This window comes from Sceloporus occidentalis, unplaced genomic scaffold (assembly GCF_023333645.1).
Source record: "Sceloporus occidentalis isolate IW3139 unplaced genomic scaffold, rSceOcc1.0.p SCAF_2, whole genome shotgun sequence".
NCBI lineage: Eukaryota > Metazoa > Chordata > Lepidosauria > Squamata > Phrynosomatidae > Sceloporus > Sceloporus occidentalis.
The window spans coordinates 257,453,855-257,466,048 of NW_028316982.1; the positions used below are offsets into that span (position 1 = coordinate 257,453,855).

At 40.2% G+C, this 12,194-nt stretch overlaps 1 protein-coding gene across 4 annotated transcripts in view; it reads left to right on the plus strand.

Annotated features, from left to right (window-relative positions):
- Positions 1 to 12,194, plus strand: part of SESN3 (sestrin 3) — a 64,914-nt gene that overhangs the window by 12,435 nt on the left and 40,285 nt on the right. The window contains exons 2-3 of one of the 4 annotated variants that reach the window (XM_089512803.1): positions 8,534 to 8,625; positions 9,751 to 9,932. The exons of 1 other annotated variant lie outside the window; for it this stretch is intronic. The gene's annotated coding sequence lies outside the window, so the exon portion shown is untranslated. Of the gene's footprint in view, positions 1 to 8,385; positions 8,626 to 9,750; positions 9,933 to 12,194 lie in introns of those variants that run through there. 2 more of the 4 variants (XM_089512804.1, XM_089512805.1) reach the window with 2 other exon arrangements.

Genomic DNA, 12,194 nt, shown 5'->3' on the forward strand with positions numbered 1-12,194 from the left:
TTTAATTCCCTACTCAGCCATGAAACCCACTGGCTGACCTTGAGCAAGTCGCACCCTCTTACCCTCAGGGAAGGCAGTGGCAAACCTCCTCTGAACAAATCTTGCCAAGAAAACCCCACGGTAGGGTTGCTTTAAGTTAGAAACAACTTGAAGATACACAACAACAACAAGGCTTGCACTAGTCTTGACTGCTCATGTCCAGAATATTAAGTTTTAAGAGGCACATGAGAGGGAAAGGTTATTGTGTGTATGCTTTGCCTATAAGTTGTCCTCCAGTGTCTGGCTGGTCATTGTTGTGGACGATGTGCTTGACCAGATAGGCCTTTTGGTGCAAGAGCCATCAAGGATCTTCTTATTTCTTAATGTCTGATCCAGTCCTAAAAGACCAAGATGACTGGGTAGGAGTTGGATTGTTTTTGCATGGTGTTTTTCCTGCCATTCCACACTCCTCTGCTATCAGTTGACTCAGTCAGGGCTCATGCTGCCATAATGTTTTCTTCTTCTTCTTTCTGACCACAGACTGAGGCTCCCAAGCAGAACAACTCCAAAGTGAGCCAAGTGATGGCAGAAGGAAAAACAGTGTAGTTCTGCAAATTGACTTCTTTATTTCCTAGCAATCTCTCCCCCCTCCTCTCCCAGCAGAGCTGATTTTTTTTCATGCAAAACATCCTTGTTGCAATTAGAAATGGGGATGGGTGGGAGTGCTGCCCTAAATAATCTGCTCTCTTCCTTTAATTTTGAGTGTCTGAATGGAGATACATTGAGAACATGGATCATGTCTGTGCTGTTCAATTAAAAAAATGGATGAGTGAACACCAAGTATCCTGCCTAGTTAGTGCATCGCAATGTAGGCATTTTAGGATTGGCTTTGCAGTTTCTTAGGTGCTTTCCAGTCTGGCATTTGCTACACAAAAAATGTTATTACTGAAAGTCTGCACAGCTTAGGGTGCTGTACAACCCAGTGTTCTAGGTAAAGGGAGATAGATAACTCTGAGAATGGGCACAAATATGGCTGTGTCTCCAGCATGTTTCTTGGAAAAATGGATTTTTTCACAGAATAGGCAGAAACATCCCTGGGTTTGTCACAGAGTGTTCACTCACTAGAGAGAGGTACACCAGCCTATGCATCTGACTGTGTATTTAATCTATATTGTACATGTTTGTTGTTCAGGTGTATATTCAATAATCTCTGGTATATAACTTTAAAAAAATACTCTTGTGAGTTGCTTCAGTTTTTTCCTCTTTTGTATGGTGGCCTGATGACTGGTGGTTAGATATCATATCTTAAGTAAGACATCTCAGTTGATTTAGATCCATGTTAGACCCTTTTCTGTCCACAAGTCAGCAAGCAAAGCATACACTGCTTTTAGATCACCCCCCTTACAAAAAAAAAACCCAAGCTTGCAGGAGGGGATTGGGCTCTAACTTCTGCTTCTAATTTCCACTGGGGATAGGAGTAAACAACTGAAGGGACGCCGTCATTCTACTTGCTGGGCTGAAAATCTGGCTTTGAGTGGGTGGGTCAACATGTCTTGCCTGGAAGAGTGCCAAGTTGAACACAACAGCTCACAGTTGTTGCGTTTTTTCTCCTGTTCTGTGAGCTTGTAGAAAGTCAAATGGAAGCTCATTTAATTCTTCTCAGTTTCACTGTACTGAAATACTAGTAATATGTTTAGTTGCCTCATCTTGGTACTGCAGTAGAGCCTGAAAGTACTGTACATTTGTATCCTTTTGTATCTGTGCTGTGTGTTTAAAGTTAAATTTCTTAGATTTTAAATGGCTAAGTTTTGGACCTATCCTAGTTCTCAAGGGAGTTTAAAACTTAGATGATATGACATAAAACATACTTTATGCATTTAATGCAATCTAAGAAACTTATGAAATAAAAAGTTGTTTTAAAATAACAAGCCCAAAATTTCACCTGGTTGTTGAAATGCTAAAGGTCAGTTACTGTCCATTGGGAAGCTCCCACCACAGAGAGCTTTTCCCTTCACAACTTCAACCTGACTTTGCAAGGACAGTGGATCTTGCCAAGCAAAGTCAATTCATAGGGGACTTTTGGTGAACCCAGTGGGACTCTTTGTCTGAAAACCCAGTGGAACTTCTTGCCTTCGTCCATGTGTGTACTTTTGGTGAATCCAGTTGCACTTAACACGGCTTGATTCCAGTTGTATCATGCATTCAGATTTCTATATAATAAAGCTGGGTGTGGACCATTGCCAGTTTTCTTCTCTCCTTGACTTATCTGACATTTTAGGGATTTTTGTAGTCCACTTCTGAAAGCTCAGGGCAAGTAATAGCAATTGTAGACAGAGGCAGATTTCTACATTCTGTTAGAATAATAGAATCATAGAGTTGGAAGAGACCACAAGGGCCATCCAGTCCAACCCCCTGCCATGCAGGAATTCCCAATCAAAGCATCCCTGAGAGATGGCCATCCAGCCTCTGTTTGAAGACCTCTAAGGAAGGAGACTCCACTACACTCCGAGGGAGTTTGTTCCACTATCAAACAGCCCTTACTGTCAGGATGTTCCTCCTAATGTTGAGGTGGAATCTCTTTTCCTGCAGTTTACATCCATGGTTCTGTGTTCTAGTCTCTGGAACAGCAGAAAACAAGCTTGCTCCGTCCTCAATATGACATCCCTTCAAATATTTAAACAGGGCTATCATATCACCTCTTAACCTTCTCTTCTCCAGGCTAAACATACCCAGCTCCCTAAGTCGTTCCTCATAGGGCATGGTTTCCAGACCCTTCACCATTTTAGTCGCCCTCCTTTGGACACACTCCAGTTTCTCAATGTCCTTTTTTAATTGTGGCGCCCAGAACTGGACACAATATTCCAGGTGGGACCTGACCAAAGCAGAAAAGAGGGGCACTATTACTTCCCTTGATCTAGACACTATACTTCTATTGATGCAGCCTAAAATTGCATTGGCCTTTTTAGCTGCCGCATCACAGTGTTGACTCATGTTCAACTTATGGTCTACTTGGACTCCTAGATCCCTTTCACATGTAGTCTTGTCCAGCCAGATGTCCCCCATCCTATATCTGTGCATTTCATTATTCCGCCCTAAGTGCAGTACCTTAAATTTTTCCATGCTGAATTTCATTTTGTTAACTTTGGCCCATCTTTCTAGTCTATTCAGGTCATTTTGAATTTTTATTCTGTCCTCCGGGGTATTAGCTATTCCTCCTAATTTGGTGTCATCTGCAAATTGGATAAGCATGCCCCCAATTTTGTCCTCCAAGTCATTGATAAAAATGTTGAATAGCACTGGGCCCAGGACAGACCCCTGCGGGACCCCACTGGTCACTTCTCTCCAGGATGAAAAGGAGCCATTGTTGAGCACCCTTTGGGTTCGGCCAGTCAAACAATTACAAATCCATGTAATAGTTACTTTGTGTAGCCCACATTTCACTAGCTTGTTTGCAAGAATGTCATGGGGAACCCTGTCAAAAGCCTTATTGAAATGAAGCTATACTATATCCACAGCATTCCCTTCATCTACCAAGTTGGCAATTTTATTTAAAAAAAAAGAGAGAGAGAGAGAGAGAGAGATTAGATTTGTCTGGCATGACTTCTTTCTCTGAAACCCATGTTGACTTTTTGTGATTATGGCATTGCCTTCTAGATGTTCACAGACTCTCTGTTTAATGATCTGCTCTAGAATCTTTCCTGGTATTGATGTCAGACTAACTGGACAATAATTGTTGGAATCCTCTTTTTCTCCCTTTTTGAAGATGGGGACAACGTTTTGCCCTCCTCCAGTCTGCTGGGATTTCTCCTGTTCTCCAGGAGTTCATCTACTTGGCAGTTTTACCAGTCTTCTAATTACCTCTGGCTGATTTGAATGCCTCCCTCAAGCTCACAAATCTAATTTTATGTCATAAATACTAAACAGGTGATTCTGCCAAAGGAAGCAAAGATAGTTATTAGAAAGTTGCTGTCTGAATCATGACATTTGTCTAATGGTATATCTATATTTCTGAGGAGATAGCCCTCCTTTATTGTTCTGTGTCTTCTTAATACCTTCTTAATAACTTTTTCCCAGACCTAAAGCTTTTGGTATCCCAGAACACTATTAGGAGACCAGAAGATTGTAAATGTTATTGGTTGGGATTTCAAGCTGCATCTAGACTGTTAATGCCTTGGAAGATATACAGTGCGCCCACTCCTTATGCGGGCGTGCTATACACGGCTTCCAGTTTATGCGGAAGCCACACTGTAATAATTTGAATGGCATGTGCAGTTGTTGCCCTTACGCGGGGGGGGGGGGGTCCCGAACGGATCCCCCATGTAAGGCAAGGTTCCACTGTAGTTGGTATTTATATGCCCTTCATGTACTCAGGTTGCTAGAAAGTTACAATTCAAAAGTAAGGTAACAGATAGGAGGATAATTACCTTTTTGATATAGCATGTAACATAAAACTTTTGAAAATGTCTTTAGAGCTATTTTGAAGAGGGGGGGGGGGCAAATGTTATTTGGTTTTCTTGCCAATCCTAAAGTGTTGGATTTTTAAGCAATAGAAAAGCCATGGATTGAGTAGCTCAGGTTATGGGATTTAGGAAAAGAAACATATGAGAGAAAAGCAGTGCTTACTTTGAACTTGACATGCTGCCTTTCTTTATGTAGGCATATTGGGTTTTCTGTAGGACATGTGTGCCCCTTTCCCCATGTACATGTGCATAGGTATGCAAACAAGTACAGATTTCTTAACCAGTCTTGTCTTTTTGCCTCCAGCAACCAAAAGGTTTTTAGCCAATCCTGTTGCTCGGTCATATGTATGGTTTTCTCCAGATTGGTATTATTCTATCTGTCCCTGAACTCCTATCTGTGTCAATGATAAATGTTTACTATGCATTTCTTATCTCACTCCCTGGGGGATATTTTTCTTATCAAAACCATTGCCTGTAAGCATTTTTTTGCCTCTAGAAGAAACCCAACATAAAGGGGTTTATTTTGATTAGAGGAATGCCCTTCAGGTGAAGTGACATGAGTATGTGTGTGTGCATGCATGCACACATGCACACACACAGATAACTTTATTTTCAAAGGTATGAGGGAGAAGCATGGCTGAATTGATATTGTTATCAGTCAAATTTATTTTGTTAACAAAGAAGGGGAAGGAGAGTAACTAGATGGACCTGTCCTGAATGTTTTTCTCAGCAAACCACTAATACAGTATGATTCTTCAATGCTTGGGAGAGTGGCTTTCTCTCACTATGTAACATTTGATGCATATCAGTGTAGATATAAATAATAATGCACTGTTCATTTTGCAGAGCATAAGGAAGTCATACTGGATTGTGTTATCTATAGAATGTCATCTAGACTCATGAACAACCTAGACTACAGTCTGTGAATACAGACAGGGTACTTGGAGACATGAGACTTACCCAGCTTGGCCAGTTGAACTTATTTACAAGAGAGTAGCTGGTTGGGTCCAGAAAGTGGCAAATATTACTTTAAGTCATGATTGTTTCTTTTGATTATATAAAAATATTGTATTTATTTATGTTCCTTCCCCCCCCCCCCCCAAAAAAAAAAATTGGGATTAATATAAATGATACAATACTCTACATCATACAGTTTTACAGTAGTGTACAATAGAATCAGTTTCATCAATTTAACAAATATAAAATAGTAAAACAATAGTTTAAACAGACATACAAACAGGCATATTAGACAACTTGACATGTTAAAAGAAGTCTTTTTGACCACTTTAATGGCGGGTTTTGTACGATGTTGTGGGAAATCGTTTTGTGTAATTACGCGATTTTTCCAGGATACTCATGGGATAAACTCCCAATCTCCTTTGTATGATAAACTCCAGAGAAGCCCTTCTTGTACACGCTGCTACACTATTGCTCCTGCTGGTGGGACACAGGAGAGCCTCTCCTGCAGACTTCAGTCCCCAGGCAGGTAGATATGGGGAGAGGCACTTTTTCAAGTATTGGGGCCTCAAGCTATTTAGGACTTAAATATTATCACCACCATACTTTGAATTTAGACCAGAGGTGTCTTGGAAGCCAGTGTCTTGTCTTGTAACACCAGCCAGACTGGTGTTGCATGTTTTTTTATGCAGTGTTTCCATCAACAATCTACCTACTGTGTTTTGTACTCACTGCAACCTCCAAGTCATCTGGTTCCCTGGTGTTGCAGTGGTTAAATGCCAGTACTGCAGCCATTCACAGCCACAAGGTTGTGAGTTTGATCCCAGGCAGGGCTTCAGGGTCCACTCAGCCTTGTATCTTTCCATAGGTCGCTAAAAGAGTACCCAACTTGTTGGGGACAATTAGCTTACACGTTGTGAACTGCTTAGGAAGTACTTAAGTGCACTGATAAGCGGTATAGAAATGTACTTGCTATTGCTATCTCAAAGGGCAACCCCGTGTAGAACACATGACAGTGGTGTAATCTGGAAGTGACCAGTTCATGTACTATTGTGGTTAGATTATCCTTGTCCTGAAAAGGACATGGCTAGCAGATCAACAGAAGTTGGCTTCAAGCATTCTAAGCAATGGAGCCCATCTGGTCTTCCAATGACAGGATGGGTCTAGGAGTACTTCCAAGCTATGCATCTGCTACTTCTGGAGAAGTGCATCCCCATCCAAAATAAGTTGCTTAGCCAGTTCTCAGATACAGAAGCCATCAATGTGCAGAATCTCCATCTTATCCAGCTTCCTCCATCTAACCAATTACAGCGTTAAAGTTCTGCTCCAGTACTTTCACAGCACCAGTGAAAGAAGTAGAACTAAGTGCAACCAACATACTAATGGAAATTCTGAATATCTTGCAGAAAGGGTTTATGAAGCTTTACTTGGACCCTGTTGATTTTACATCAGCTGTTGGCCATTAGTGTATGGGGAAGGGATGCTTAAGTGATTTGTAGCTGTTCAGCTCAAAGTATTCATGGATGATAATGATTTTTCTGGACATGCATCAATCCAATTTCACCCTGGCTTTGCTACTGCATAGATTACTGCATACGCTAAGATGAGGAAGTTATTTTTACTTTAAGCATCAAGACATTCCTGTTTCACCCTTTAATACCAGTTTAATTAAAAATTTTGGAAATGGTAAAGAGGAGGGGCAAGTTATGAAGTTGGACTTCAAGGTAAAGGTTAAAAGACAGCACCCACCCAGTCTTAGTATTAATATAGTAATTCAATAGAAAGAGCAATGAAAGAATTGATAATTTTTATACAAAGGAGGTAGGAGCCCTGGTGGCGCAGTGGTCAAATGCCTGTACTGCAGCCACTCACTCAAAACCATAAGGTTGTGAGTTCAAGACCAACAAAAGGGCTCAAACTTGACTCAGGCTTGCATCCTTCTGAGGAGGTCGTTAAAATGAGTACCCAGACTGTTGGGGGCAAATTAGCTTACAGTTGTAAACCGCTTAGACACTGCTTAGGCGGTATGAAGCAGTATATAAATGAAGCTTGTTTTTAGAAGTTACAGCATTAAACTAAAAAAAGAATGGCACCATTGTGCATGAATGCAAATCTTTGGGGGGGAAAGGATGGTGCCAAATTTAATCTTGCAGCCCATTTGGGGAGAGGGGGCAAATTGTTTTCCCTGTTCACACTCAGGATGAAAACTGTATGAAGATGTGGCCAATAGGACTCCCACCCCACCCCCAAATGCCCTTGTGAGCAAGGCTGACATCAGAAAACATTGCTCACAGGGCATTATGGGGAGGACAGTCTTGGAGCTCTTCATTTTGCCTCCCACAGTCCTTATTTGACTCAGGCTGTAGTCTGGGCATCTCTTAATACATAATATTCTTTGAGAATAGGCTCTGTGGCAGTCACTGTTGTTTGTGCAAATGGGTACTTACATGTTTTTTCCAGACTCTGAAGAAAATATCTGTAGAATACTTTGCCTTTGCTTTAAATTTATGATCAATAATTCCTGACAATTTTTAGCCAAAACAATATGTTGTATTCCTATTGCTGCTGTGTACTCTAAGAGACAATATGAGAGTCATCTTTATTGGAGGAGTTATCAGATAGAAGATGAAGCAACATTGTTTTCTGCTGCTGCTTTCATATAGTAATATCCAGTTAATGGTTTTAAATTAGGAGAAAAGATATTCTAAACATTAGGATGGACTCTTTGGTAGTAAAATCATTTCAACAGAGTACCAGGAAAGATGGCAGACCTTTAAATGTAGGCCATCCATCAGGAAAGTGTTAGCAGTCAATTCCTGCATTGGCTGGAATTAGGCTATCATATCATAGGAACAAAAATAAGTTTGCTGAAGAGTGTACATTTAACAGGGAGATGTGGCCAGTCTTAAGACATGAATATACTGATAAGATATGCATGCTGTTAAAACATGCATATCACTTGAACTTTGTGTGTCATTTGTGCTAGATCTAGGTCATTCATGGTAATCTATTTTTGTCTAACTCTCCTTCCTCCCTTCCTATATGTAGAGGTATTAAAATGTGTTTCCCACTTTGAATGACACAAGGCATCTTTGTGCAAATTACTTCCCATCCAAATGAACTTTTTTTCACTGCAGAGAAATCCAGAACTTGCCTGATCTGTAATCAGCCTCAGAATGTGTGTCAGTTTTACACAGCAAATGGATACAGTATTGTACTTAGATTTACAGTAAGTTACACAGTAGCATTATATAATGTAATAGTATTTATTTCCACAATGAAAGTTGTATCTGTAGCTGCTATGCAGAACTGGTTTTCTTGGGATGGGGAATACTGGCCAGCATTTAGAGCTCAGGCAGGTTTTAGATGTGGCTGTAAAACATGTGTTCTTAACTCTGACACTGGCTGGGAAACAAGAGGTTGTCTGTCTTAAACAGCAGTTTGGATATCAGGTATCACCTTGATTAAAAGTTGAGAAATCCTGTTGGAACTTTACAGTTGAATGAGTAAGTGTACAATATAGTTGTACAGACTGTGTTTAGATGGCACTGCTTCAGAGGAGAATGCCAGGGTCCTTATCAAATTCTGTGGTCTGATTTCTAGGTTCATTTTACACATTATGAAGAAGCAGGCCTGGGTTTGCCACTCATAAGGAGCTGTGGCCACCTGATGAGGATCTCTGTATAATAAATACTTCAATGCGATCATAGGTTTGGAAGGGACCTTGGCGGCCATTTGGTCCAACTCACATTATCTATAGAGTAGGCTGTAAGTGTAGCATCCCTGACAGATGACCATCCAGTCTCTGCCTAAATGCCTTCTGATGAAAAAAAGCTTATCACCTCCTGAAGCTTTCTGTAGAAGTTTCTTGAACTAAAATCTGCTTCCCTGAAACTCCAATCTATTGGTTTTAGGTCTGCCCCCAAAGCAAAATAACAAATCTGTTCTGTCTTTTCCATGACATCTTTTCAGGTATCTGAAGTCTATTGTTGCCATGCCTTCCCTTAAGCTTCTTATCTGCCAGTTAACATATCCAGCTCTTTCAACTGTTCCATATGGCTTTGTTTCCAGACTGTTCCTCATCCTTATCCACCACCCTCTAGACATGTTTGTCTATGTTGCTCTTACTATGTGGTACCTAGAACTAGTTCTAGTACTCCCAATTTTGTGCAGCATTTTACACTTTACATACTTAAGGATACATCAAAAACGTACAAAGATGAAAGATAGCCCAAGCTGCAAAATTAATTTTTTTCTCAACTATTGTCATTATTGGAGAAATGGACAGCTTCTAAGTATTTTCTCTTTTAAAGTATTTTCTCTTTTCTTAACCCCTTTATCCATGCTTCTGAAGAATCGCACCTTACTCCACGAAGTGTCTGTCATTCACTGGAGAACAGATAAGTGCCAATATTCCACTTCAAATAGGCTACTTTTTTAAAAAATAAAGAAAAAGAGAGAGAGAGAATAGAAGAGAAAGAAAAAAAGAACTCTACAATTTAACATGAACTTCAACCCTTTTAATTGACAATTGAGGTAGGTTTTTACTAATACTGTACTCTGATGTTACTGTTTGCATTCTGCATAAATCTTAGAGCTCCTACATTTTTAAAGATTACCTTCCAAGATAAGAAGCAGTAGGTACCTGTGTATCTGTTTCGCCAAGGGCTATGTATACATTCTGAACTATTCTGGTAGTTGCTGGGACAGCTTTAAAATAATGGCTTTATTGAGTTGATCCAGAAGCACTTAACTATGACAGTGCTTGACAGTGCTCCTGTTGTTTCAGTGTTTATGCTGTATCATTTATGATAGAAATGCCTATCCATAAGACTGTATCCTCAGTTGTCACATAAAAGATTGCTTGATGACAGAACTGCCCTGAATTTTCTTTCATATAACCAGGGTACTAAGTTCGTTCGTTCCCATGGGTCTATCTGTACTATAAACATATATGAGTTTTCTATTTTGTTGTTACCCCTTTAAAGCTTTTCCTTCTAGGAACCCTGAGAACTGTTTTTACCTTCTTAAGGTGCTGAGAATTCTCATATGGAGACTGTGTTTGTTGGTACTATAACTGGCCCCAACTTGTATTGCCTCCAGTTATCACCACCAACAGTCAAGCAGTCCTGCTGGAAACATTTCATGCATGATGGTTGGGAGGTGTGTTGGCTTTAGATGATATATGCCCAAGAGAACAGCAAAGCATTAATTTGCAGTTGGCACTATAAGCAGATACTACTGGTCCTACAGCCACAAAATGTTGTAAGCTAGCATTATAAAAGCAGGCCTTTTCAGTGGTGGCACCAATAGTTTCTAGAACACTCTCTCTATCAAGTGGGAGAGGTGGAAATCATATGTCTCTTGCAAACATTTATTAATATTTTATCATTATTATCATTATTATTATTAGTAGTAGTGGTGGTAGTATCCCACTCTTTTCCCAGAACTGGGACCAGAACACTACTATTAAAAGAACAATACAATTAAAAAGCTAGAAAAATGGTAAATTAAAATAGAATTAAATTATTACAGTATTAAAATAGATTGCTTATTAAAATAATTTAAAACAATATAACACCCCCACCCGTTCTTTAAAAATATTCTGTTTCAAAAGCCTGTCTGCATAATAAGGTTTTAACCTGTCAGCGGAAGGACAATGAGGAAGGGGCCATTCTGGCCTCCCTGAGAAGGGAGTTCCAGACTCTAGGGGCAGCCACTGAGAAGGCCCTTTCTTGTATCCCCACCAACTGTGCTTGTGATGGGGGTTGGGACTGAGAAGGGCCCCTCCTAAGGTTTTCAATAGCAATAGCAAGTACTTTTCTATACCGCTTATCAGTGCACTTAAGCACTCCCTAAGCAGTTAACAAAGTGTAAGCTAATTGCCCCCAAGAATCTGGGTACTCATTTTAGCGACCTGGAAAGGATGCAAGCCTGAGTCAAGCTTCAGCCCCCTTGGCTGGGATTGAACTCACAACCTTATGGTTTGTGAGTGAGTGGCTGCAGTACAGGCATTTAACCACTGCACCACCAGGGCTCTTCTCAGAGCCCAGGCCAGCTCATATAGGGAGATATAGCCTGCCAAATTGCCTGGACCTGAGCCAGTAGTGGTTATTTTCTTTGCTCTGTTTTTTCATATTGTTTGTTTTTGTATTATATGAGTATATTAATGTGAACAGCTGAAAGAGTTTATTAAATGAAGCAGAATACAAACATCATAAAACATTTAAATAGTTTTGCAAATGTAACACTATTTTAAGAAATATCCCAGAAGATGGTAACATATATGGTTTTGAGCCTTCCTCTTACACCTTCTCAACATTTCTGGGCTTCTGCCGTAAGCTGGCCTATGTAACTCATAATTATGGGCCATCCGTTTATGCTTGCTTTTTGAATGGAGAGATGCATGTCCTGTTCCCCTCAGGCAGCAGGATGAATTAGGTCTTAGGTGATAAAGTGGATTATAGTGCTTTAGACCAAAGAGGAGGATGTGACAAGTTTTAAATGCTTTCCTTCATATTAAAAACAACCTTTTACAAATACAAAAGTGGCAAATCAGCAGGAGGTGGAAGAAAGGTTGTAGCAGAGATCGTATGCTGTGCTAATTTTCTGCTTGCAGGGAACCTTTTCTTTGAAATGTGTTGAAGCATTAAAATAATATCCCCAACCCCCAGTCTCCATTCTCTCTCGTCATTTTTTGCTGCATTTGTATCTAACTATGCTGAATGTCACTGAAGAGAGAAAAGTACATTCCTCATCTTGCTTTTCCCCTCCCATCTTCATGTTACCTTTTGATCG